At 39.3% G+C, this 7,303-nt stretch overlaps 1 long non-coding RNA gene across 1 annotated transcript; it reads right to left on the bottom strand.

Moving 5' to 3' along the window:
- Positions 1-2,333: 2,333 nt before the first annotated feature.
- Positions 2,334-3,709, bottom strand: LOC148115195 (uncharacterized). The gene is made up of 2 exons (XR_015732311.1): positions 3,652-3,709; positions 2,334-2,488 (listed from the first exon to the last, which is right to left on the bottom strand). It is a non-coding gene; the product is annotated as an uncharacterized LOC148115195 (long non-coding RNA).
- Between the last annotated feature and the right edge of the window lie 3,594 nt (positions 3,710-7,303).

Raw genomic sequence — 7,303 nt, forward strand, 5'->3', positions numbered from 1 at the left:
CATAAGTCATTGCCAGTGCCATTGTAAATTTGAATGGTCATTAAGTGAACTGTTGTAAGTCGAGAACTTCCTGCACTAATGGCTGTTTACTACTTTCTTGACTGTAGGAAACAGTCGAGAAAGAATACTGGTTTCTTGGAAAGGACAATAGGAAGGGGGCTATTACTCTCAGTCCAGGTTTGTGAACTTCCAAATAGTTCCTGTTGGCCCCTATATGTTCCTGGTCTAGCAAAGATTTTCTTGGGTTCTTCAAAAGAAAATTATAACCTGCCATGGACTTCATGACTTTTCCTCCTCTGCTCATCTGCTATGTACAGTGTACATAGCAGGTTCAGTGGCTATGACACTGAGCCTGTCGATCAAAAAGGTTGGCAGTTCAGCAGTTCGAATAACTAGTGCCGCATAACGGGGTCAGCTCCTGTTACTTGTCCCAGCTTCTGCCAACCTAGCAGTTCAAAAGCACATAAAAAATGCAAGTAAAAAAATAGGGACCACCTTTGGTGGGAAGGTAACAGCATTCCGTGTGCCTTTGGCATTTTGTCATGCCAGCCACATGACCATGGAGATGTCTTTGGACAGCGCTGGCTCTTCGGCTTTGAAACGGAGATGAGCACCGCCCCCTAAAATCAGGAACAACTAGCACATATGTGTGAGGAGAACATTTACCCTTACCTTTACCTAGTCCAAATCAAGACCATTTAAATGTATAGGGAAAATCAGTAAGGGAGAATATTGTGATCAATCAAACCACGTATGCCACAAAATCCCCATCTAAAATCAAACGATAGTCCTGACCTGGATCAGCCGTCAGACTACACTGGGAAAAAAAATAACTCCAGTATAATCCAAATCAATCAATTACCTTTAGAAATGTGCAGTTCTTAAAATAGGAGCATAAAAAGGGGGAAAAATATGGAAGCTTTGCCTGCTGCTAGCACAGAATACCTAAATTTGAATACCACACTGGTTCTAATGGGTGAAGAATTCTTCATGTGGTGTAAAAAGGACAAATGCATCATATGTTAAGTTCTTTAAATGCGAATCTATAAAGAAAGCCCCAGTTTTGTTATGAATTTGCTCCCTGTCCCATCTTTTCTTTCATCTGTTTGTAGTGATATCTGGCCCACCACCCACTGTGTATTCTTATGCAAGAAAATTCTGTTGCAATTCTCCATTTTGCCAAAGGTGCAGAACTTCTATAGAGCTCAGAATTATGCAATATTGGACTTAATACTTCTATTACATTTGGGTACCATCTAACCACCAACAAGGATTTCCTGGGAATTCCTCAAGATCAAAACTGTAATGTCAGGACAATTTATGCTCACATATCAAGCTCAAACTCTTTATTTAGATGGCCTAAGATTACATCTACAACCTCTGGCTGCAAGTAGAAGCCTACATGGATTTACTTGAATTTGAAAAGAACTCTGTAATGCTGAAGATCATTTTTTGATTGAAATAAATGCCATTTCTGTGTCCTTCCCGTGTCGCTTTTATAACCCGGATATATTTTTTATATATATAACCAGGATTGGGTTACGGGATTTCGATATGGCTAGTTTAGAGAAAAGAAGGACTAGGGATGACATGATAGCAGTGTTCCAGTAGTTGAAGGGTTGCCACAAACAAGAGGGGGGCAACATACATTGCTCAAAAAAAATAAAGGGAACACAAGCAGAAGACATCCAAGATCTGAATGAATGAAATAGCCTTATTAAATACTTTGTTCGTTACCTACAGTAGTTTTGTGTTCCCTTTAGTTGTTTGAGCAGTGTATAAACTACTGTAGGTAAAGAACAAAGTATTTAATAAGGCTATTCCATTCATTCAGATCTCAGATGTCTTCTGCTTGTGTTACCTTTATTTTTTTGAGCAGTATATTTTCCAAAGCATCAGAAGGCAGGTCAAGAAACAATGAATGGAGACTAATCAAAGAGAGAAGCAACCTGGAATTAAGGAGAAACTTCCCACCAGTGAGATCAATTAACCAGTGGAACAGCTTGCCTCCAGAAGTTGTGGGTGCTTGATCATTGGAGATTTTTAAGAAAAAATCTGAAATGGTATAGAGTCTCCTGCTTGAGCAAGGGGTTGGACTAGAAAACTTCCAAGGTTTCTTCCAGCTCTATTTCTGGCTGGCCATTCCTGTTTACCAATTGAATAAGACTTTGATTCTCACCGTGTAAAATACTATTTTGTATTTTACTGATTATTGCATTTATATTGGTCATGCTCAATCCCAACCGCTTGAGAGCTCAGGGCATAGATATAGGGGACTTTCCTCACTTTAACACCACTCTATTATAAAGTAGATTGAGTTGAGCGACAGCAACTGAGCCAGCAAGGTCTTAAACCGAATGTAATGCTTGTGCAGAACTACAAAAGTAAGCCCTTCAAGAAGATGTCATTAAACCTGCTTGTAGATCTCACTAAACATGCAGTGACCCCACCTCTTCTTCCATCCTTCACACAGGCCTCTTCTTCAGTCCTTAACACAGAGAAAACATGAGAAATGTTAGTATTCATATAAAAAGTATCCAACAATTATGCATATAGCTTTCAATACATATTTTGTCCTGTTCTCTGTCTTGCTACCAACTCAGTTGGAGACAAGGGACACCCTATCATTATTATGATTGATTGATTGCCCAATCAGCCAGATGTTTAGACTAGATTTGGCGTATCTGTCCACCTACTGATTCTTCCCAAGGATCTGAGATAGGCAAAGATGGTGGTTTAATATTATTAAAGATATCGTTGCAGGAGTTAAGCTTTCCAAGCAAAGCATCTTTTGCAATTGACTGATGGTGATTTTGTCAATGCCAATAGTCTTCAAGTGATGCTCCAGATATTTTATAATTGCATCTAAAATGCTTATTACTATTATTATTTATTGAATAGAATAGAATAGAATAGAATAGAATAGAATAGAATAGAATAGAATAGAATAGAATAAGTGTGATTGGACACACAAGGAATTTGTCTTAGGTGTATATGCTCTCAGTGTACATAAGGAGAATAAAATACATTAATCAATAATAAAAAGATACAACACTTAGTGATAGTCAAGGTTAGTAAAAAGCTATCAAATCATACTGGGAAACAAATAAAAACAATATAATTGAAAAATACAAGCAACATGGTTATAGTAATAAGTGGGAAGAGATAAATACTAGTAAGGAAAAGAAGAATAATAGTAATACAGTCTTAGTAAATTATTTGACAGTGTTGTGGAAATTAGTTGTTAAGCAGAGTGATGGCATTCGGGAAAAAACTGTCCTTGTGTCTAGTTGTTTTGTTGTGCAGTGCCCTATAGTGTCTTTTTGAGGGTAGGAGTTGAAACAATTTATGTCCAGGATGTGAAGGGTCTGTAGATATTTTCACAGCTCTCTTTTTGACTTGTGCCGTATGAAATCAAGCAATGTGAAATCAAGCTTCCAGTTCTTTAGGAGTTGGCCTTCATATACATAAAATTCTTCCAAAGAATTTAGGATGTTATAATATATCAGCATAGCAGAGAGAATAACTGGCCCAAAGTCACCTAGCTGTCTTTCCTGCTTAAGAAAGAGCTAGCGCTCCCAGTCAGCTAATTTCTAGGCTTTTCTAACCACATGGGAAAATACAAGCACAACAATTATGTTGGAAGTATACCATGGAAATAACGAATGAAGAAGAACTTGATTGCATTTTCATCATAGCACTTTCATCCTACAGAGAAAACAAATGAAAAATTATCTGACATTTAGTAGACATAGGAACAAACAAATATCTGAAGTGGAAGTTAGAATGGTTCACCTAAAATGTATGTCAGAAATTAGTTTTGGCTTTTGGTGACCTTGATCAGTCCCTTCCATGCAACAGACTGATTAGAACAGAAAGAGAGAGTGGACATCTCCACCCAGTTTGAGTTCCAGCTACACCCACTGCTTGCTTCATCCCTGCAGAAATATTTGGCATTTCTACCTTAGCCCTATAGGAAGTTGTTGAGGGAATTAGATCATGTCTTTCTGACTCTATGTCACTGGGTAATGTGAATGTGAGATTCCTTATCCTTTTTTTTTTTTAAAGGAACCCTTACTCAAACTGTTCCAAAGGTGCTTTTTCAAGAGGCAATTGAACTTTCTGGTTTTTCTTTGAAGACATTTCGCTCTTCACAGAAAAACCAGAAAGTCCAGTTGCCTCTTGAAAAAGCACCTTTGGGACAACCATGACCTGGATGACTGAGAATCTCCACAGAATATACCCAAATTATACCTCAGTATTGGCCTCTCCCTTAGTTACCTTTCAATTTCACCTCTATGGCCAAATCCCCCTCCAATCCAAAATAAAAGCAAAGATTTTCACAAAATCAGAAAGATCATTGATAGTGGTGTGGCTGATAGCAAAGAAGGAAGAAGGGGAATTAAGAATCAGTTCACATAAATCAAAGACTGCTTAGTGGCACCTTTCTCAAAGGAGGATTTGACCCATTAACTGGTTGAGTCAGGAAAGCTTATTTGCCTGTTTATCTGGTAATTAGTACAGCATCGGTTACATGCCCATGAAATTTATGGAACTTTCCTCCCTCTGTCTCTCTCCCCCACTCAAAGGCTGGTACATGTGTAGATAATTATCTAAATGAAAGAAGAGGGACTGTAGCCAAATGCAAACCCAAAATGAAGAAGCCACTGTCATTATCACAGCAAGAATGAACTTGACCGAGAATCTACTTTAATGCACAGTTGCTTAAAAAACTTGCTACTTTTGTCATCTCCTGGAAGCTTTCCTACAAAGACTATTTCTATCATCCATCCACCCACTCACCTTTCACACATGTGTATAAAATGCACAGGTATATGTCTCATACAAAGGTCCTAAAAAATGTGAAAAGCCTAGTTCCTCCGGATTTTGTTTGGCAGTAAACAACTTCTTAAAGTCACTTTCCTTCACTGAATTTTGACATTCAGACAGTGACACTTTGCCTCCTTCAATACCAATGGTGGCACAGCAGACTAAAGCACTGTTATTAACATCAGCTGCCTGCAATTACTGCAAGTTCAAATCTCACCAGGCTCAAGGTTGACTCAGCCTTCCATCCTTTCTAAGGTAGGTAAAATGAGGACCCAGATTGTGGGGGCAATAAGCTGACTTTGTATAAAATATACAAGTATGAAGGCTATTGCTTAATGCATTGTAAGCCACCCTGAGTCTCCGGAGAAGGGCGGCATATAAATCAAATTAAAAAAAAAAAAAGTATGACTACACAGTAACTTCACACACCTACAGGTTCTGCTGGCATTTTTATGACCCCAAAACACAGGATGGCAATTACTGGTGTGTGTGTGTGTGTATTAATTGAAATTCTGAGCCACAAGATATTTGTATCCATCTAAATCAGTAGTGAAATCTGAACCGGTTTGCTACCAGTCTGCTGGCTGTGCATCCATGCTGCACGCCAAGCGTGCACTGCGTGCGTGCATGCACAGTGCACACCAAACATACACTGCATGCACATGTGCAATACACGCCAAAAGGAGGCTTGGGAAGGTAAGTAGAACAGTGAGGTGGGGGGAATCAGCTTTGCCGCGCAATTTAGATTCACCAGAAAGCTGCTTTCTAGCAATTTTAAATCGTGCGGCACAGCTGATCGTTGGAAATGCTGGTTTGGGGGAACTGGTAGCTCTTTTTTACTACTGGTTCACCCGAACTGGTAGTTTTTATCACTACCGGTTCACCTAAACCGGTGCAAACCGGTAGCATTTCACCACTGATCTAAATATAGATGTAGATTATATCCCTCTAGATCAGTGTTTCTCAACCTTAGCAATTCTATGACATGTGGACTTCAACTCCCAGAATTCCCCAGCCAGCAAGTCTGGCTAGGGAATTCTGGGAGTTGAAGTCTGCACATCTTAGATTTGGCAAGGTTGAGAAACACTGCTCTAGATGGAGTTGCTTAGAATAGCATTTCAAAGGCATGAAAATCTTTGGGCGAATACAAGAGACAATTGACCAAATCTACAATTTCAGAAACAAGGAATAGGTAGGTCCTTCATCAGGTTAGTCATCATGTCTCTGAGGCTTGTAGTGGCTTGTCTGCAATTTCTAGGCAGCCCAATGATGGAATCTATATCAATTAAAATTACTGACCTGATGGAACCATAGTAGAAGCACACATCAAACAGAAAGAAATAATTAATTAGTTTTCCGATAAAGTAGGGAGGATTACAGATGTAAGAACTTGAGCAGCAGTTGAAATCTACAAGTAAGTGAATTTTCTAGAAGGCCCTTTGTCCTGTGTTTGAAAGGTACCAGTTTTGGACTGCTCTATACTTATTCAGTTTCTAGCTCTTCATTCAGGCTTTTCCTCATTTTTTGTAGGGTATAATTTGGAGTGAGACACCTTACCAGTAGTACTTACTGTATATGAGATGGGGAAATGAATGGGGTTGAGAGTTGCTGCCTAAGGCAGGGGTCTCCAACCTTGGCAACTTTAAGCTTGGAGGACTTCAATTCCCAGAATTCCCCAGGCTGGGGAATTCTGGGAGTTGAAGTCCTCCAGGCTTAAAGTTGCCAAGGTTGGAGACCCCTGGCCTAAGGAACCATCAGATAGGAGATGGCATAGCCCACAGATGCCTAATCGACACAGGAAAAAGGAACCCTCACTATCAGAAAGGCACTTCACTATCTTCTCAGACTGTAAAGGAGACAGTGGGAGATTTGTACTATCAAACTTGCAAGATTCTGTTAATATAGCCAGAACTTGTTCATCTGTCATGTTTCCTGTCTGAACTACTTGGGAATATTGACATAATGGTTTCATGTCTAAAATGGATTATTGCAACATGTTATATCTGGGGCTGCCTTTGAAGTCCACTTAGGAACTGTAATAGTTGTCATTTCTTCCAGCAGGTTGACATTGTAGCCATATACCACTAGTTTTGTGAATGCTCTACCGACTTTTGTCCTGGGAACAATTTATAGTGATACTTTCACCTATATTCTATGGCTTGGATCCCAGCTTCCTTCAAGGCCTTTAAGGAGAATAGCCTGAACCATACATCTTGCATTTCTCTTTTGCAACTAAGAGATTGCCTCCCCAATGAGGTTCATTAGTGCGTACCATTAAGCATCCATTAGGAAGGCTGTTAAAATAGTGCTGTTTTGAGTAGCCTTGAAATAGTGATTGCCACTGAATTGGGCATCAGTGTTACTACGTGATATTACTTAGCGGTTGACTTGCTTACTTACGGTTTGCTGTGCTTTTATAATTACTATTCGGAATTGACAAAATACTTTTTGGAGAACGGTGATGTAGAAAAAT

Source organism: Pantherophis guttatus, chromosome 2 (assembly GCF_059756535.1).
Source record: "Pantherophis guttatus breed Tessera chromosome 2, ASM5975653v1, whole genome shotgun sequence".
NCBI lineage: Eukaryota > Metazoa > Chordata > Lepidosauria > Squamata > Colubridae > Pantherophis > Pantherophis guttatus.